Here is a 19,815-nt window from a genome sequence, read left to right as displayed (position 1 = left end):
TACTAAAGAATTCACCTCTTCATTTAAGAAGTTGGTATTTCAAACTTGATATCAAAGTCAATTCGTCAACATGAGAGAATGATTTAAAAGCTCTACTTGGGAGAAGTGGTTGATAAAAACTCAAGCCAAGTTGTTCCAAATATCCTGTTGTTGATTCATCCAGTTTAGAGATTATAAGAGAAGCTACGGCTGTCGTCCCAAGACAGTGATGTCGTCATAAGAAAATACAGTAGTCTGTTTATAGATTCATTTATTCAGCCAGAAAGCTTCCACTGAACGTTTAACCCAGGAAAAGTACTAACCATAGAGAGGAAGATATATCTTTGGTCTCTGTGTGGGGGAAGACAGTTTTTAGACAGGTAATTACAGTTTTGTGCAACTAGGACTCACGGGCCAAATGTGTAAGATGCAGGCGTCTCTCAGGGAAAGACGCATTTATGTCTGGCAGGGGGAGGAAAGGTGATGTTGGAGCTCACTCTCGGAGGAAGAAAAAGGGTGTTTATTGGGTGTTCTAGGAAGAGGAAACTATGAATAAAGGCCCAGAAGTGATGGCAAAGCCTCCCAGGGTTGGGAAATAATACCTGCTTTGCATTACCAGAGAAGAAATTATGAAGAGAATACTGGAAGGAAAGCTGAGGCGTGGGCACAAGTTAAAAGTTAAAGGACTTCGAGAAACAAGCTAAGACGTTCAGACTGTATCTTCTGTGCCAGACTGGAAACCACTGTAAACTTTGGAACACAGAAGTACATTCTAGAAAGGCCATGCTGTTCACAGAACAGAGAATGCAGAGAGAAAGATGGAGCCGATGAGTAACAGTCGTTTTTACATCTGCTGGTGTGGTATAAGGGTGCTGAAGAGAAATAAACTTCATTAAATAAATCCAAAGCATGGCAAGAGTTTCAAAGCATAAAGATATTTTTCTAGAGAACTATCTTTTTAAAGATAATGAAAATGATTGCTCACACTGTTTAATCGTGATTGTTAATTTGGTCTGCCACACACATACCTTTTAAATGCACACATTGTGTTCCTTATTTGATTGACAAGCAACTATTACTGATGTGGAAGACTGTATAGTTGCAGAGAGAATGCTCCCAGGAGCTGACTGACTTGTCTGCCCATTTCTCATTTCAGTATCTGAAAGACTTTGGGGGAAGTTGCAGTATCTCCCAAGCCACCACATCCTCCTTTGTCAAGTGAAGGGCACAATGCAATGGACCCTCTGATTCACAGCTTCTCACTCACTAATCCCTCCCATTTCTCATTTCATCCTAGTGCTTTTGATTTACTTAAAGAAACTTTAACAGTTTTAGGAAGAATAGATGCATTTCAGAGATAACCCCTCAGGGTGTCATTTAGCTATAATTCCATTTTTATTGCACCATGCTTAACTTACTTAGCCTTCTTCCATGCAGGATGCTGGTTGCTTTGAAGCAGTGGACTTACTGTCCACATGAGTCATATTGTATTTTCAGACGAACACAAAGAGGAGTACTATTTAGTCACTTTCTAGACCTTCTTAGTTAAATGGACAATTTAAGCTCTAACATTTCGGTTATGGATTTTCCTGTCCAAAATGATTCTGTTTGACTCAGGTCAAATAATTGTATGGTTTCAGAATGGGTAGTATTGCACAAAATTGTAGTCCTTAAAATGACCAAAGGTGGGTTTCTTCTAATAATAGCTACTTATTTTAAGGTGTATTTCTTTGGAAACTTCCTGTTACTTAATGCTTTTCCCCCCTGTCACTTAAAGACTGTTTACTTTAGTAATATATCTCCTAGCACTCTTGGAGTTCTGTGGGGTTTGTACAGACAGAACAGCACAGCAGAACCATTATCAAGCTTCAGAGACATTGTGGGGTCTCCTGGCAAATCAAAATGTTTTTTAATGTATGACATGTATGAAGTTGATGAAAATTCATGACTTCTCTCCATCACGACTGTTTCAGCTGACAAAGGTGAGTGCAAAGAATTTCCTTTAATATTTTAAATTTCTGGAATCCTTTCCATTGCAAGGAAGCCATGTAAATTCTATGTTTTGGCTCTCCTCTGATCAAGAAGTAAATGAAAATTAGCAGTTCACAATTGTCTGTTAGAAGCTTCCTGCTTAGGCCATTACCCAGATATACAACTTTTAAAGGGGAATTGAAGTGAGGTTTGAAAATATAGTCAACAAATGTAAATATGCAAAATACATGTGGGAGACAGTGTGAATACTACTAACATTTATTACTATTTTATGGTGTAGAAACATCTTCAAATTTATCCTTCAAAACAGAAGCTGAAATAGTCAAGAAAATCTTAGGAAATAAGCCAAAGGGCTGCAGATATCGTGATCAGCTGTTATTAAGTAAAAATCCATTGAAAGCCAAATAAAAGGCATTGTGTAGTGTGTCCCGGCTAAAACCGAGACCACAAGAGCATCACAGTTAATTAGGACCAATCAGTGGGGATGCTTTGCAACACCTCTCACATCAGTGCACCATCTGACCTTCATCGTCCACGTTTCCCACAGTGTTGCTGCAAAAAAGATGGGAAGGAGATATTTGACTCACGACATTCTGTGGCACATTTGAATTTCTTGTCCTGTTAGTTCTTCTAAAGTAACTGTTATGGATCTTGAAAAAACTTCCTCAAATGCCATTTTATGTGTATTTTAGGATAATCTGATTTAAATTTTTGTTTTAATTCTATATGTATTCAAACATGAGAAAAATACTGATTTTAAAAATAAAATCTAGAACATGGATTTGAATTGTTATATGCTTTTTGTATAACTATTGCAGTTGTGAAAAAGAACTGAGGCATTGAATACAGGAATATGATGAATGATTAATACATTGCAGAGAAGCGTTGCATCGATTCTCATTTTAACACAGTGCTGAACTAAGTTAACTGTGTAACAGCAACATTGCCCGTATCTTAAAAGAAATGCACAGTGTTGCTGTTGCATAGTTAACTTAGTTCTTAAAAGAACACACAGGATTTCACTGCCTTGTTTTCACAACTCATTCACTGTTTTCTTCTACCTAGAAAACTTTAAGTGAAAGTTGATTTATTATTCTCAGGAAAAACACTACTAGGGAAACACACTGCTTTTAAATTTTTGCCATGTAACCAACATTAAAAAAAAAAATCTGTTTTTGTTATTGTTGTTAGTCATCCAACATAAAAGGTAGAATGTTCTGAGCTGCTGAGGTGCTTCAGAACATTTTTTAAAACGACATATGAAAAAATATACAGATGTTTTGACAATAGTTTGCTGTCAAGTTTTGCCTCCGTTAAAAAGCTAATTTGTGAACGAATAGCAGGTACCTTTTTTGGAGGTGAAACTAGCCACGAAACTGGCACTGTTGATCTAAGTGAGATGTCTCAGATAGGAGCCCAAGGTCCAGTGCCCGGTGTTTGTAAAAGCACTGCTTGTGATTGTAAATGAGCTCTCAGACTCAGCCGCCGTCTCCTGGTAGAAGGAGACACGCTTTGGAGGAAAGCTAAAGCTGTCTGGTGCACACGGTTTAGTTTCTGTTTGTTTTGTTATGGTCTGCATATTGTCTCCTACATCATACAAGATGTGGCTTCTCCCCTTTTTCCACTGCTCCCATATTAATCAATAAATAAATAAAATAAGGAAAGGAAAAAGTCTTTGCCAAATATTCCCTTTCTTGAAAACTCAGTAAGCCTGTAGAAAGAAAGTAAGTTTTGAGAATTCTCTTCTCTCTAGTACTAAACAGTTTCTTTCTCCTCTTTGCACAGATTTGCTCTTATCACGGCAAGAGGGGGCACCTGTGGCCCTTAACAAACTCACCCTTCACTCTGCTCCATAGAAACCACCAGCCTCAGGATAAATATGTTACTTTGGATATGCATGTCACAGTCAATAATAAAGAGGTATGTTGGGATATGATTTCCTTTTCCTACTAGGAGACAGTCACACTTGCATTAACCCAAGGCTGCTGCATTTGTCCCCCAAGGCAGGCTGTGAATAATGCCCCCCAGAAAGTGCTTTCTGCAGCCATCAGACCCAAAGCAGCTCTGTCACCCACACTTTGACTCGCAGGGATTGGGATAATCATGGTTTAAAATGTGCATTACAGAAACTCTGCTTATCTCTAAAAATCAGTATTTCTTAAAGAAAACAATTTAAGTAGAAAAGTCATTTGATAAAAATAATTGGCTCAGTGGAAACAGGGCTTACATTCTTCTGCCAGAGAATGCTCGGGTGGTGACACTAACCTCGGTGGTATTCATTAAACACAGTTTTCATTCAGCTTAAAGTCTTGGTGATGGGGGGGGCGATGAATTAGTTTAAAAATAATTTAAAAGAAATAAACAAATGCAGGGGGTGGGAAGAATAAAATCTCTATCACATGGACTTTACGTGATTCAGTTTCTCAAAAATGTTCTCAGGAGGCACAAAATCGTCATGCACTCAGTGTCAGGACAAGGATGCCTTTTAAACTGGAGAGCTTAAAGAAGTTTGCTTAGCAGATGGTAGGTTAACTGAGCCATAAAAATGATCCAGATTACAGTATTAGGACAGAACCTAAACTTTCATGAACTTTAGAACTCAAGTTATAATGGTCTTTAATAAATGGCACCTTTGGAACTTCTGAGACTCCCAAATCCAGGAGCACATTATTTTCTTGTGTTTATTTGACTTTCTTAACTGTGGGAACTAGGAAAAATTATACACTTTTAGACTGTTCCCAGGTGGTGGCCCGCTGGTGATGGCGTGCCTGTAAAACAAACGCTTATAAACAGACCAGTTCACAGCTACACTGTCGTGTTTACTTCCCTTGATTTGGTAAATAACCAATTTATATGAATGAACATAAAAAAGTGTAGATTCTTAACAATATCACAAAATTTTCTTTAAATAGTTCAGCAATTAATTAAGCGGCCCCTTGAATATGATTCATTTTATTCATCATTTATCTTCAGACCTACATGCATTTAAATTTTACAGATGAGCAAATGTTTTTAGCTATATATTGTATAAAGGTGAAGAGAGTCTGTAGCAAGCTATCTGAGTTCATTCAACAAAGTTTTGACATTTAACACCACTTTTAATAATTCTGCTTTAGATGCAATGCTGTTGTTAATTTGCTAAAGTTTCAAACATTTTTATTAAAACATCTGAGTATTAAAAGCAATACCTTGGTGCTGATAAATATTCACTTCCTTATCTCACACACTTTTTAATCTGTTTAGAAGCATAATTGTGTGTTATTTTAAAAGGACAAGTAAATAAAGTTACGTAGGGTCCACTCTAGTGATAGGAAATTCAGAATCTTTAGCAGGACCATGAGCTCCTGACTTGGCTTCAGCTTACCTACCTTGTATATAGAGTGAGCTGCCAAAATTAACCAGTGAGCACTAAGCAAAATGAGAAATCAACGGAGAGAGCAGCCAAGGAGGAACAAGGAAGAGTTTCAGGAAATGATATTTTCCCATCAGTGGATAGGCATGCATACATTAAAGGTATAAAAGGCAGCAGGAGAGAAACAAAAGCTGAGCTCTAAGGATCCTGCGAGTCTGAATTAACAAATGGGGGAAAAATGAAATCATTCTGCTTAAACTTGCTCACTAATAAAAGGAGGATTGCTTTTGTTAAATATGCTTGGTGTGATTATCAAGCAGATTTTTTTTCTCCCAGACATCTATGAATAAAACATGCAGTTTGAGCATTAGGTAAACAAACAATAAATGGGATGAGTTCAGTTGCAACATAACAACATTTTATTTAGAAAACATATATAATCATATTTGTATTGGCAATCCAAATTTAATGACTCCTTTCAGTAAAGGCAAAATGCCTTACAAATAACATCTACTGCATAAGGGTTGCTTGGCCGATTTTCCCCGTTTTCCCAAAGAAAGAGATTGTAAAGGTCTCTGCTGAACCATACCTATAAACTAGATGAATTCTGGTTGTATTGGAATTTTTTTCTTTTAAATCATTCTAATTGTAGTTTATACATGGTTCCAAAAAACAAACAAACAAACAAACAAACAGAAAACCAGAAGAAGAAGAAAAAAACCCATCTACGTTTCTGGGACAGAAGAGAAAGTGTATCAAGTCTGTGTAGTTCAGGCTGACTGAGGCAAAACTGCAGTTGAGGAGCTTGGCTTATTAGCCCTTTCATTAACATATCTGTAAACCATGAATGAGAAAAAACCATTTACAATAAGGAAAGCAAACAACAGAATGAATTTCCTCTGTTGGCGTTTTGTAAGACTGTTAAACAGAAAATGGAGGGAAGAACTCTCTTTAGACGGCATCACTTAATTAAGTAAAGCGTCGTAATCAGAGCCCCCTCCAATTGTAATGACTGTAGGGAGTCAAGTACATCTCTGTCTATATTAGAGTATCTAACCGCAATGATTTATTGATATTTATTTTAGAAGTACAACACAAAAGCAATAAAACAGCAGAGGCAGGGAGAGAGGAGGCATGCCTGGGCTGTCTGAGGTGCGGCAAACATTCCTAATGTTCTCGCGAGAGGTTCTGCTTTTTAAAATCAGAGCACACCTCTCGAGAAAAGTGTTACTTTCCCCGCCTTTGATTTTGCCACATGTTCACCGCGACGTTTCTTTGTCCGTTGGGTGAATCATTGATTCACTTTCTTCACTGCAAGAATCACTGCAAATGAGAGGACGGGCACCTGCTGTTTTGTGCAGTGACGTTACTGGATTGCATTCTACGCTGATTTTAGTCTTCAAATACGGCTTCTCCGTGTGGGAGACAGATTCAGGGGAGGAGAGTAAATACACTGTATAGGCAGGCAGACCTTGGCTGCCCTCCAAGTCGCACACAGCATCAACCTGTTTATCTGCCACATCTCACAGATCTCAAAAACACGTGAATAATCAGACAAGCAACTGGATAGCTGATTCTCACTAGGGAACCTAAGCAGTGTTCCGACGAGAGGATGACAGGATTCTAAGACACTGGTACAGACAGACTGGAATTGTAGAAACGGCAGGTAATAAAGTTGATTGGTGCTTCAAAGATGAAAACAGTCTGTGCTAAAATAAACCTGGATACCTCCGTCCCGTGGGCTGGGTTTGGTGTATTTATGTGCAAGCTTTCTGGAGAACAGAGTAAAATAAAATTTTCACATTCCAATTACCAGTGCCGGCGAGCCTCTGGGCTTTATGTTAGCTGTCAAGATCATTTATTTCTAAGAACTCGGATTTAAATATTGGAGGACAGTGTTTTCAAACACAAATTTTCACCCACACATACACTTGAAGCTGGATTGTCAAGTGGTCTTACAACCTGTCCATTTCAAGGAAGCTACTTTTCTTTTTTAAAAAAAGTTGTGTTTTTAAACTGCAAAACATGAATATTTGGGTACTGAATGATCTGGGGAAACAGGGCTTTTATCATTTTGCTTTGAGTTTCTGTTCTTGATTTGCTGATCCTTTAACTCCTTTGCCTTACCTCAGTGAACACCAGGCACAAGCATTCAGCTGCAAAGTAGACACTCTCTAAGGTTGCAGGGCTTAATCTCCAAAGTACACTATGGAAACCTTGAGGTTACTTACAAATTGTAGGCTTGGTTCACATCCATGAGCTAGACCTGATTTTACATAATGACATTGAGATAAATTGTTTGCTTGATATACATATGTCTCGACAAGGCAGGGTTTCTCTGTGTGGCCCTGTCTGTCCTGAAACTCCAACTGTAGACCAGGCTGGCTTTGAACTCAGAGATTCCCCTGCATCTGCCTCTTGAGTGCTGGGATTAGAGGAGTGTGCCTGGCTTTCAGTTATCTTTAATGCAGATACTAGCTTACTATAAAACATGTAGGCTTCCCTGCATTTCTTATAAACACAAAATACCCTTCCTCATCAAAAGGTCATGATCGGACAAGGCAATTACATAAGCACCGCATTCTCTACAACATTTTTCATATTGCAGAAAGTGAATTTGCTAAAACTCACCAACCCTGAAATTTTTGCTAAAACATATGCAAAGACCTCATCCTCTTAGCAACAGCTAGGAGACCTGTAAATTAATATTTCAAATGATATACTGCCACATTTGAGCTTATTTATTTATTTATTTATTTATTTATTTATTTATTTATTTATTTATTTATTTATACACTTTATTCACTTTGTATCCTGGCTGTAGACTTCCCTCCTTCTCCTCCTACTTTCCCCCCTTTTTTCCTCCTCCCTCATCTCCTCCCATGCCCTTTCCCTAATCCACTGATAGGGGAGGTCCTCCTCCCCTTCTGTCTGACCCTAGCCTATTAGCTCTCATCAGAGTTGGCTGCGTTGTCTTCCTCTGTAGCCTGACTGAGCTTTTTGACCAAAGCCTTGCCCCAAGAGAATATATGTTTAGTGTTGAGTCTGTTGCTGATTGTATTGGCCAAGTGTTTTTTCTTGCCTTGCCATTTTCTCACACACTCTCTCTCTTTCTCTCTCTCGTCTCATGTTCTTTTTCTTCAAGGCAGACAGAACAGCTCCAATTATCAGTATGGAAAAGTCTAAATCAGAATTTACTGCTTTTTGTAAGTCTATCTTGAGCAGCCTCTTTAGCAAAGCGGGTACCTAGATGAGGTGAGACTGTCTTTTTTTTTGGTCACTTCTCCCTGACCTTGTTAAATTGATACATTTCTTCCATTATTTTAAGTAATTTGCTTTGGAGACTTTGCAGGCAACAACAGAAGACCTGGAAAGTATTTTTAAAATATGTGTCCTGATAAGGAACAAACGGAAGTGTGTAGGAACTGAAGGATGGCATTAAAGTTATATAATCTGATTAAGAGTGTGAGAATGCAACATACTGAATTTTGCACTCACATGACATTTTACTAAGTTTTCTGCAGGAGAATATACCCACAAATTTAAAGTAAGGTATGGGAACCTCAGTTAATGTCAACCAAGGCTATTTATTCAGCCATAAGGAACCCCTGTTGAGCAGAGTTTGTGAAAATGATGATTACTTGAAATCAAAAGTGATCACCAAACACCACAAAACTTATACATCAAAGGAACTCAAAAAAATAATAGCCCGAATAAGTGATCTTTGCAACCACAGAAACAATATAAAAAGCTAAGTTGTTTCATTTGATTTTTGCCTTTAAAAATGCTTCAGTAAACATGCACATTGTGTGTTTTTATAAGTGGTTTCAGCAGAACTAATTCCTTGAAGTGGAATCTCTAGATAAAAATGCATTTGCAGTTTTTAAGTGTCACCATTACCTTACCGACACAACCAAAGAAGCCGTACCAGTTCAACTTTCTCTGACAAAAATCTCTGGATTTTTCACAAGGACTGAGATGAGAATTTCACATGGGATACGTCTGTCTGCCCTTCCATTTGTTCAAACTTGGCTAAACATAGTTCATTCTCTTCTGTGGTGGCTGGTGATGACCTTGTGGAAAGGGAGAAAACATTCACTATAGTCTACTTGCTAGGCTAGAGCCTCTAGAGCTGCAGGGGCTGTTTCTCCTTTCTCCATCTCTGCACAGGTTCTACTTAAAGGGTGCACTCACCTTCCTCCCCTTGTTGGCTTGGAGTCCAAGCATACACTGTTCTCAGTCTCCAAGGCTTCCTGAGGCTCTCTGGGCTCCCTCTCCACCTTGTCATTCAGCTCCCCTGTGTGATTAACCCAGAGAGTTACCTGACATTGACCCAGTCCCTGCACTGAAGAGGTAACCTTATCCTTCAAACTGCCACTCCTTATTCAGTACTTTTATCTTTATCAGTCCCATTTTCATCTTGAAATAGAAACGCAGAAATGCTTCGCTCTGCACCTGAACCTAGCCCTTAAGTTGAAGGGTTATGCCAGTGTTATCAAAGCTGTAGTTACAGTAGGACTTTTAGTTTATGTTCAACATTAGCATGCTAGCTTCTACAGTGAGAACTGTAGAGCAAAGAGAAGTGAAACACGAATTCCTTTTAGAAGCTTGTAAAACTATGAGGAGACAGACATCACTAACCAAATCTAGGCCACTCTTTGATAAGCACTAAAACATATACAAATTAAAATTCTATGACATTTTACTTCCGGAAACTTATTCCACAGATATACCTGTGATGAAAAAAAAAAAAAGAAGGCAAATTTCTCAGTGCAGGATTGTACATAATACGAAAAGTCAAGGGGGCTTTTGATTACTGAGAAGGAAATCTGTCAATTAGGAAATGCTCTCCATGGAATAACATGGAGTGACCCAGGATCAATTTCACATAAAAGCAAACAATGGAACATGTATAATGGATGTTTCCCTTTGTAGAAAAACTTGTGAAATAATGTGTATTAATGCTTATTCATATATCCAGGAATGTTATGAAGATGATTCAGTCAGTGGTGGGTCACAGATAGGATAGCAGTCTCCCAGATTCCCAGGGAGCTGGAAAGTTTCTACAGCCTAGTGATGTCTTAGCCACCATAGCAGAGTAACTCACGTGCTTGTAATCATGTTGGTGCAGACAGACCCACTGAGCTGCCAGCTACATGAAAGTATTATATTGTGTGTAATATTGGATATCGATAATAATGATTATGTACATGCTATGCTGGAAAATTTTTTGTAGTTTTAGAGTGTCCTCCTTAGTAAAAAAAAAAAAAAAAAAAAAAGAGTATGCTATAAAACAAGATTCTATTTTACTCTAGAAGTGACTTTCATGATCATCTCCTTTTTTGCCTGCATCGAGAGGACTTGTAAATTTGCTCTGCATAAGTACACTTTATGTGCTTCACCCGTGGCAAAACTGCTTAATGATATATTTCTCAGAAATAATCTTTATAAGTGACATGTGACTACATAAAAACAGTGTATTGCCCTATGGGGCATTAGAGTTTGGGGTTAAATGTAACTTTCCAATCCATATATCTTTGTGCTATTTTAATTTTGTTATTTTCATCTTCTTGGTCATCAACGCATGATTTTACAGGCCTTGCTTGAGCTAACCTGCTTAAGTTTTGAAGATGAACAATGTGAAAATTTTCTTCTTCAAGCTTTAAATAAAAGCCTTATGCTGAGTTGCAAAGAGAAATTCTTTACTTAGAATGTGTGCCTCAAAATTCCCAGAACATCTCATTAAGGTGATTTGGGGAGAGGTATTGGGATGAAATTAGATCTGGATAATTCTTTGGACTCTTCTATGAACTGAAATTAGGATGTTTTACAAGAAGGCAGTAGAGAAATTTTATAAATGAGGAAAATGCTGATGATTTTATGATTGTAAATGACATTGTCAAATGAATATGAAAATTTAAAATCTTCACACAAGTCAGACAAGGACACAAAATGAAGAAAACTTCAAACCCCTGTCTATCTCTGTGTCTTGTCTCCTCACTGCTACTACCCTGAATTTTCAGCTCCTTTTAGTCATCCTCCACCCCAAGACTATATCCAACAGACAGTCTTGATTTCCTAGGACACTACTACCAAATGGCTGGACGTATGGAGAGCCATACGTGACCATAAAGAGGGTGACCCCTATTTTCCCTTTCCACTCATGCCGCCCCGTCCCGCCACCACCTCTCACAAATGGAGAAGGAGAGCTTCAGATGTGATAAAATGTCCAGGAAGCTTATCTGACCCACATCTAGTGTTGGTTTCTTTTCAGGAAAACTAGTGGTTCATTATGTTATTTTTACGAGCTTATCGTGCAAATGCGAGCCTGTCAAGTGAGTTATTGCCAGCAATCAGGACCATTTGTTACATAACATCAGTAAGTGGGACTCAGGTGAGAAACGACCCTGATTGTAGGTGTTTAGGCCCAATGTGCATCAGTTGTAACTCCTTAAATGCATTTCTTCTAGCAGCTAATTTGAAATGCTTTATCAGTGAAAAGTCTCACACAACAGTTGTACAAACATACATAGAAAAGCATGAGGAAATTAAATCAGAGTTATAATGTAAACCTTAAAATGATGGCTTAATTTGCACTCACTTTGTATTTTTAACTAAATATTGTGGTAAGTAGTGCTTACTTAAATCCTAAGGATACGGGCATTTATTATACACAATATGAAAATACTTCAAGAGGCTTGTGATTAACGCTGTGGTATTCAGGCTCAGTTTACAGCGACTTTCAATCAAAGACAAAAGGCTCAAGCAGATGATGAAACGCATTAAAAAGATGTGTGTGCACACCCGAGGATTTAATGCAGACCTGCCCCTGGTAGCTCGGAGGTTCGAGGTTTTATCCCCTAACAAGTAGCGCCGTCGCTTGACGCACGGCTGTGCTCAGGGAAGGACGGCCGGCCAAAGCACGGGATTGCCTAGTTAACCTTAATTTCTGACCAACAGTGAATATTTTCATATAAAATTACGTACAGGCTATTGAATGCAGCATGCTATACAAAAAAAAAAAAAAAGTGGCTATTAGGAAACCAACTACCCCTGAGTACCCTGTACTATTTGTTTTTTCTAGGCATGGCAGCTCTACCATACAGGTTCTGAGGAGTCCCCACATGCCTTCTTCCCTGCCTGCCATGGCTTAGCTTGAGGTCTCTCAAGCTAACATCCTTGAACATCCTTGAACACATGTGAGCTCACTTTTTAAAGGGTGATGCCTGGAATATGGGAAAACCCCCAGTCCAATCGTCAGGTGAGCATGGTGATTCGGCTCTTGGTAAGCTTTGGGTGTGGTTTGTTCACATAATTATGTGTTGGAAGCCTGCTCCTCAGCGTGACCAGGGAGAGGTGGTGGGGCCTGTAAGAACTAGGTCCTCTTGAGAAGCCATTTGGTGATTGCCCTTGGATGGGATCATGACAGTTTTTATGGACTCTGGGTTAGTTCTAGTGAGAGTGACTTATTGTGAGAGCAAGCCAACCTCTGAGCTCCTAATGCCCCATAATTTCTTGTCTTGGGTGCTATCTCTTTTTCCCGAAGTAGACTCACAGTTTTGGGGTTGACCTCATCAGGGCCACGGCTATGGTGTTAAGGGACACTGCTCCCGGGAGACACGAACAAACATCTACTCCCCGACCCTTGCAGATAGCGAACCAATACAGATCAAAGTAAGGACATCACGAAAGTACATCGAAAGTGAATGAGGGCGTGATTGGGGTTGTTTGCAGGAGTGTGAGTGAAGGGTTACTTACAGGAGCAGAAGTAACTCAAAGACAGCTGCGTCGGCAAAGCCTACCTCAGCACGGGCGATAGACCATGGAAGCGAAATTCTGGAGGACACTGCGCAACCTCATGCAGTACAAGTTGGAAAGTGTCCTCTCTGGGTGGTTCGGTTAGTCTGAGTGTCTGCCAGCCAGCTTCACTGTTCTGTTTCTTCCAGACAGCAACTCCTCAGTGAGGTTGTCTCTCACAGTCCTCACTGCTTACATATGTTTGGTGGAGAAAGGAACCCAGTCAGTCTGATCAGTTTTAAGGATTTCCTGAAGCCTTTGAGTTGTTTACTTCCTGAGCTTTCCTGGAAGATGGCATGCTTCATCCTCCCTTAGAGCATCCTATACCTTCGTGAGCTTCCCTCCAAGATGGAAGTTAACAAAAGGAATTCACCATGCTCCGGGATCTCTAGAACTATGAGCCAAATAATCCCCTTCCCCCCTTTCTAAAATGAAGTATCTAGCTTTGGACATTTCATTATCATAACAAAGTTTGCATTTTCCAATAAAAATTTAAACATTAACAAACAGAGAGAGGCGTTGACTGCCACCTCAGCAGCTGTAGTGTGGAGAAGACATTTTCTTTCTCTCCTTAAATCTGAATGCTAACATTAAATCTTTAAAAGCATGTGTTTAATGTTTGGTGCCACTTTTCAAAGAGCACACAGATGTGAGAGGAGGTAGGAGAGCTCCTCTCACGTAAGTGTGCGTGTCACATGAGCTTTGGTCTACAGTCACGGATTGACTTTTTGGAGCACTGGTGAAGGCCGCTACTCAAAGGTTTGATTTAATGTTGTCTCAGTCAGGCTAACTGATAGCACTAAGAGTGTCCAGCAACCAAAGAAATGGAACGTAGATGTGGTAGAATAGTAAATAAAACATGTAGAATTGGCAGACTTGAGATTGAGTCTTGGCTATTCATTTCAAGCATCTGTGAGGGCCCATGCAATTCATTTAGCCTTCATGACTCTTGGCTTTCTTTTCAATAAAATGGGGATATTAAGGCAGGGCAAGAAAGTATGTGTACAAATAATTTGTAAACTTCAAGTCCTATCCAGATGTTAGTAGTGACTACTGATAATGAGGGAGATAACGGTCAAGAAAAAAAATGACATGAGTCAGTAGTCTGTATGTATATGTTATTGTATTAACATTATATATTGCAGTGCTAGAAGTTGAATTTCTGGCCTCATTAATGCTCAGAATACACTGCTATTGAACTTCACCTGGAGCCCCCAGGGGACAGTTGACAGTTTTGTGTTTTATTATGTTTAGTGTGTGTGTGTGCATGTGATTATGTATGTGGGAACACACTTAGCACCGCACATGAGTAGAATTCAGAAGACACTTTAGGGAGCTGGTTCTGTCGTTCCACCACATAGGACCGGAGCTCTCCTTCGACCCCGTAGAACTAGGGCACCAAACTTAGTCCATCAGGTTTGGTGACAAGTGCTCTTACTCACTGAGACATCTTCCTGGTCCCTGTACTAGAGTTTGAAATGTTTACCACTACTCGATTCGTAAGAACTATACATGTATGATTACTGTTATTATAGGGGTTGAGAAAATAAATGCATTGAAAACAAATTCAGCTGCATATACTTTATTCATTCATTCACTCATTCATCAAAGGTGTAGTCTTGCATTCCAAGTGGCGTCAAACTCTCTTTGTAGAAGAGGATAACCTTGAATTCATGATCCTCCTGCTCTCACCTTTCAAGTGAGATTACAGGTATCATGGGTGTCTAATTCTATCTATGTTAGAAATTTTTTTTACAGAAAAGACTCACCTTTATTTATTTTGTTTAAAAAAATCAAAATAAAGCTGCTACAAACATGGTTGAGCACTTGTTGTATGCTTGAGTGAATTTTGGATATATGCCTAGGAGTGGTATAGCTGGATCTTGAGGAAGCACTATTCCTAATTGTCTGAGAAAGCGCCAGATTGATTTCCAAAGTGGTCATACAAGTTTACATTCCCACCAGCAGTGGAGGAGGGTTCCCCTTTCTCCACATCCTCTCCAGCATGTGTTGTCACTTGAGTTATTCATCTTAGCCATTCTGATGGGTGTAAGGTGAAATGTCAGTGTCATTTTGATTTGCATTTCCCTGATGACTAAAGATGTTGAACATTTCTTTAAGTGTTTCTATGCCATTCTATATTCCTCTACAGAGAATTCTCTGTTTAGCTCTGTACTCCATTTTGAATTGGATTTGTTGATGTTTAGCTTCCTGAGTTCTTCATATATACTGGATATTAGCCCTCTGTCAGATATAGGGTTGGTGAAGATCCTTTCCCAAGCTGTAGGCAGTCATTTTGTTCTGACGACAGTGTCCTTTGTTTTCCAGAAGGTTTTCAATTTCATGAGGTCCCATTTATTGATTGTTGCTCTCAGAGCCTGAGCTGTTGGTGTTCTGTTCAGGAAGTTGTCATCTGTGCCAATGAGTTCAAGGCTCTTGTCCACTTTTTCTTCTAACAGGTGTAGTGTGTCTGGTTTTATATTGAGGTCTTTGATCCACTTGAACTTTAATTTTGTGCAGGGTGATAGATATGGGTCTGTTTGAATTTTTTTACATGTGGACATCCAGTTAGACCATCACCATTTGTTAAAAGTGCTATCTTTTTTCCATTGTATGGTTTTGGTATCTTTGTCAAAAACCAGGTGTCCATAAGTGTGTGGGTTTATTTCTGGGTCTTCAATTCTATTTCATTAATCCACCATTCTGTTTCTATGCCAGTACCATGCAGTATTACTGTATTACTGTACAGCTTGAGATCAGAGATGGAGATACCTCAATAAGATCTTTTATTGTAGAGGATTGTTTTAGCAATTCTGGGTTTCTTGTTATTCCAAATGAAGTTCTGAATTTTTCTTTCAAGGTCTGTAAAGAATTGTGTTGGTAATATGATGGGAATTGCATTGAATCTGTAGATTGCTTTTGTTAAGATGGCCATTTTTACCATGTTAATCCTGTCAAGCCATAAGCATGGGAGATCTTTCCATTTTCTGGCATCGTCTTCTGATTCTTTCTTCAGAGACTTAAATTTTTTTTTCATACAAGTCTTTGACTTGCTTGGCTAGGGTCACACCAAGGTACTTTGTGTCCTTTGTGGTTATTGTGAAGGGTGTTGTTTCCCTAAAAACAGCCCAGATGCCTCTCAGTTGAGGAATGGATACAGAAATTATGGTACATCTACATAATGGAATATTACTCAGCGATAAAAAAACAAAGAAATCATGAAATTTGCAGGTAAATGGTGGGAACTGGAAAAGATCACCCTGAGTGAGCTATCCCAGAAGCAGACACACACACAGGGTATATACTCACTCATAAGTGGATATTAGACATATAATATAGGATAAGCATTCTAAAATCTGTACACCTAAGAAAGCTAATCAGGAAGGATGACTCTGGCTAAGATGCTCAATCTCCATTCAGAAAGGCAAAGAGGATGGACATCGGAGGAGGGAGAAAACAGGGAACAGGACAGGAGCCTACCATGGAGGGCCTCTGAAAGGTTCTACCTTGCAGGGTATCGAAGCAGATGCTGAGACTCATAGCAAACTTTGGACAGGGTTCAGGGAATCTTATGAAAGAAGTGGAAGATAGTAAGACCTGGAGAGGACAGGAGCTCCACAAGGACAGCTACAGATCCAAAAAGTCTGGACACAGGAGTCTTTTCTGAAACTGATACTCCAACCAAGGACCACTCATGGAGATGGCCTGGAACCCCTGCATGGAGGTAGCCTATGGCAGTTCAGTGTCCACGTGGCCTCCATAGTAATGGGGACAGGGACTATCTCTGACATGAACTGATTGGCCTGCTCTTTGATCACCTCCCCCTGATGGGGGAGCAGCCTTACCAGGCCACAGAAGAAGACAATGCAGCCACTCCTGATGAGACCTGATAGACCAGGATCAGAGGGAAGGGGAGGAGGACCTCCCTTATCAGTGGACTGGGAGAGGGACACGAGTGGGGAAAAGGGACGGTGGGATTGGGAGGGGAGGAGGCAGGAAGGTACAGGGGGATACAAAGTGAATAAATTGTAATTAATAAAATTAAAAATAATTAAAAAAACAAAAAATCAAAAATCAAAATAAAATATAAGATAAAACAAAAACTATCACATCAAAGTTGAAGAAGATAAACCAACAGAAGGAAAAGAGCCCAAGAGAAGGCACAAGAATCAGAGACTCACTCATTCTCACACTCAGGAATCCCATAAAAACTATAATATATATATATGTATATATATAATATATGTATATATTATATATACATATATATAATATATATTTATATATATATTAGCTGTAATATATACGCTGAGAGAACCTTGTGTAAGCCACTGCCGGCCCTGTGCATGCCTCTTCAGTCTCTGTGGGCTCACATGAGCTTTGATCATGTTGATCTAGAGGGACTTGCTTTCTTGGTGGCCTCCATGCCCTCTGGCTCTTATAGTCTTTCCACCTCTGCATTCTAAAGGCCGTAACTAATGTGACAAAAAGATGACGGTTTTCAATGGTTTAACTAAATGGCTACCAGGTCTTACCTTGTTTTCCTGTTTCCTTGGATTTGAAAATGTCTGCCTCCTGTCCCAACTCTATGATCTAATAATAGCCTTTATCTTGTAGGGTTCTTAGCAGGAACAATGTCATATCTCCCAAACAAGCTCTCATATTTTTCTCAAGATGCTGAGAGAGAGATTGAAACTTAGATTGTGACTCACCATCTGTTAGTTGTATACTCTTAGTTAGATTACTCAACTTTTTGGTTGAATTAATTCTGAATGAATCTCATGATTATGAATTGCACATCGTGCCATTCCCTGTAGCACATCCAGCAGAAACGGTGATGAATAGCTCTCAAGTGTGAGCCCTGCCTGCAGTGTGACCTGGAATGTGGAGGAAAGGGAGATGAAGGAGTGGTTATGGCTCAGAGCCCCAAGACCAACAGTTTACCTTGAAGACTACAGACACCACAATGCCATTTACATACATATTCCATTTGAACTTAAAACAGATTTAGGGTTTCCAGGAGACAGGGAGAAAGAATAGGAAATGCTTACTTAAAAATCACCAAGAATTCTTCTGGGATAATGAAACTATTAGGGAACTCGACAGAGATGGTGGCTACACAATATTACGGATGTTCTAAGGACTAGGAAATAAATAACTTTCAACGGCTACTTGAATGTTCTATGAATTTTCATTCTGATAAAAAATTAAGTGTTAATGGTACAGGGCTAAGAAGTTCTCTCTAGTTTTATGTCCAAAAATTGAAATCTGGAGTTGTCTTTCTAGTATGAACTACACCTACAAGCTATATTTTCAGAATAATTTATGTTCTTTAAATTAAAGAAAAAAAAAGCTGGAGAGTTTAATGGTTAAGAGCACATTTTGCTCTTGCAAAAAAACCTGGATTCAATTCCCAGCACATACAAGGTGGCTCATAACCATCCATAACTCCAGTCCTAGGGCATCTGGTGTCCTCTTCTGACCTTCTTGGGTACCAGGCATGGTAGTGCACACACATATGCAGGAAACGCTCATACATATAAAATAAGAAAGAAAATCTAAAAAAAAAAATTAATTGGAACAGATCATCACCTACAAGTCTATCTTAGAATAGATTCCTCTTAGACTTTCAAAAAATATTTATTTATTTTTATGTGCATTAGTGTTTTGCCTGAGTGTGTGCCTGTATGAGGTTGTTATCCTCTGGAACTGGAATTAACAGACAGTTGTGAGCTGCCATGAGGGTGCTGGAAATTAAACCTGGGTCATCTGGAAGGGACCGTAGTGCTCTTACCCCTTAAGCCCTCTCTACAGTCCCTTGTTAGATTTTTAATGTGTTTTTTATTTTGTTTTCAGCTTTGAAGTGTTTTCTTTTCTTTCCCTGTTTTGTTTTTCAAGATAAGGTCTCACTGTGTAGCTCTGGTTATCCTGGACCAACTACGTAGACCAGGCTGGCTTTGAACTCACAAGAGACCTACTTTCTTTTGCCTCCCAGGTGCTGGAATTAAAGGTGTTTGCCACTATGCCTGGCTCAGAGCAGTTTTCTTAACAGTTCATACTTACATATTTGAACATTATTGAAAGAGAGAATGCGGAACAGAGGTGGTTTCAAGATATTATGGGATGTCTGCTAGACATGGAGCTGTAAAACTAAGCCACACAAGCTAAAGCCCCAATGGCATTCGTGTGAGGCCAACAATGCAAAGCATGCAATCAGCGTTGCCCACGTGGACAACTCTGGTAACTGGTGAAAGCTGACCCAGATGTTTAAGGGGTGAGGGGTACATGGACATGACAGGACTACTGCAGGTAATCAGAGTTTGGACTCTGAGGAGGGTAGCAGGGTAGGGGGATGCCGTAGCTGGAGGGAGTAGGGCATGAAGAATGTCTGGTTATCTGGGGACAGCAGTTATTCAATATAAGCCCCCATCCCACTGACTGACTGAGAGTTAATTCTCATCAGACACCCACTTGCCCACGGTGAGCTACAAGCTATGCCAGGGGTTTGCTGACTAACACTGATTAACACTGATGTAGTTTATTGTACTGTTTAGGCTCTCACAGTAATCATTTGGGACTTATTTTTTTAATGAGGCTTTTTGGCCCGTTTCATTTATATTAGATTTTAGTCTTTAAATATTTATTATTTGTGTGTGTGTGTGTGTGTGTGTGTGTGTGTGTGTGTGTGTGTGTGT

General features: G+C 39.4%; 1 long non-coding RNA gene across 3 annotated transcripts in view; it reads left to right on the top strand.

The window, feature by feature from the left end:
* The window catches only part of LOC129678022 (uncharacterized), a 36,037-nt gene that overhangs the window by 13,687 nt on the left and 2,535 nt on the right, over nt 1-19,815 (top strand). For all 3 annotated transcript variants that reach the window (XR_008720309.1, XR_008720310.1, XR_008720308.1), the window contains exons 2-4: nt 1,786-1,961; nt 3,757-3,891; nt 12,408-12,584. This is a non-coding gene — a long non-coding RNA (uncharacterized LOC129678022). The remainder of the gene's footprint in view (nt 1-1,785; nt 1,962-3,756; nt 3,892-12,407; nt 12,585-19,815) is intronic.

The sequence above is a fragment of the Psammomys obesus genome, unplaced genomic scaffold (genome assembly GCF_907164565.1).
Source record: "Psammomys obesus unplaced genomic scaffold, mPsaObe1.curated_primary_1811, whole genome shotgun sequence".
In the NCBI taxonomy this organism is placed as follows: Eukaryota; Metazoa; Chordata; class Mammalia; order Rodentia; family Muridae; genus Psammomys; species Psammomys obesus.
This window is presented reverse-complemented; position numbering and strand designations above follow the sequence as displayed.